This window comes from Loxodonta africana, chromosome 1 (genome assembly GCF_030014295.1).
Source record: "Loxodonta africana isolate mLoxAfr1 chromosome 1, mLoxAfr1.hap2, whole genome shotgun sequence".
In the NCBI taxonomy this organism is placed as follows: Eukaryota; Metazoa; Chordata; class Mammalia; order Proboscidea; family Elephantidae; genus Loxodonta; species Loxodonta africana.
Window position 1 is genome coordinate 102540335 of NC_087342.1, and position 1395 is coordinate 102541729.

The window sequence follows — 1395 nt, forward strand, 5'->3', positions numbered from 1 at the left end:
AGAAAAGGTGTGCCTCTGAGTTGTATACTTTCACCGTAGTTATTCAATTTGTATGCTGAGTAAATAATCTGAGAAGCTAGGCTATATGAAGAATGCAGCATCAGGATTGGAGGAAGACTCATTAACCACCTGCAATATACAGATGCCACAACCTTACCTGCTGAAAGCGAAGAGGACTTGAAGCACTTACTGATAAAGATCAAACACTACAGCCTTCAATATGGATTATACCCCAACATAAAACAAAAATCTTCACAACTGGACGAGTAAGCAACATCATGATAAACGGAGAAAAGGTTGAAGTTGTCAAGGATTTCATTTTACTTGGACCCACAATCAATGCCCATGGAAGCAGCAGTCAAGAAATCAAATGACATATTGCATTGGGAAAATATGCTGCAAAAGTTCTCTTTAAAATGCTAAAAAACAAAGGTGTCACCTTGAGGACTAAGGTGCACCTGACCCAAGCCATGGTATTTTCAACCGTCTCATATGCATGCAAAAGCTGGACAATGAGTAAGGAAGACTAAAGAAGAATTGATAGCTTTGAATTACAACGTTGGCAAAGAATATTGTATATACCACGGACTGCCAGAAGAATGAACAAATCTGTCTCTGAAGAAGTACAGCCAGAATGCTCCTTAGAAGCGAGGATAGCGAGACTTTGTCTCATGTACTTTGGACATACAATCAGGAGGGACCAGTCCCTGGAGAGAGTCAGAGAAAAACAGGAAGACCCTCAACGAGATGGATTGACACAGTGGCTGTAACAACAGGCTCAAACGTGGCAGCGATTTTGAGGATAGCGCAGGACCAGGTGGGCATTTTGTTCTATTATATATAGGGTCACTATGAGTCAGAACCAACTTGAAGGCACCTAACAACAGCAGCATATAAGACCAAAGGGTCAACAGCTATTTTAAAGCATAGATGAGAAGGTTAAGGGGCAGGGAGATTAAGTAAATGGAAGTGAAACAACTAGAAAAGATCATGAAAGAGTTGACACAACCTAAAGAATACAACCAATGTCACTGATCATTATGATTAGAAACTGGGATGGGAGTGGGTTTGGCTGTGTATTTTTTTCACAAAACTAAAAGTCCCAAATGGGCCACTGCACTCTACCCCTCCTCAGTTGGGTGTTTACTGCCCTACCCAGAATCTGAGCCAGAAGCAAATGCCATCCCACACAGGACGCTGGCTTAAGTAGTGGCCAATCAATAAATCTTGGAGCCTCACTTTTAAAAGATATACTAACAATCAGAGACCAAGCTCTCAAGTCTGGCTTCCCAGGTTGTCCAGCCAATGGTCTATCCACAAGTCAGCCAAACATTCCAAACTGACTAAGAAGCTACTGTGGCCATGCCAACTCCATTAATGCAGCACCTGGTCCTG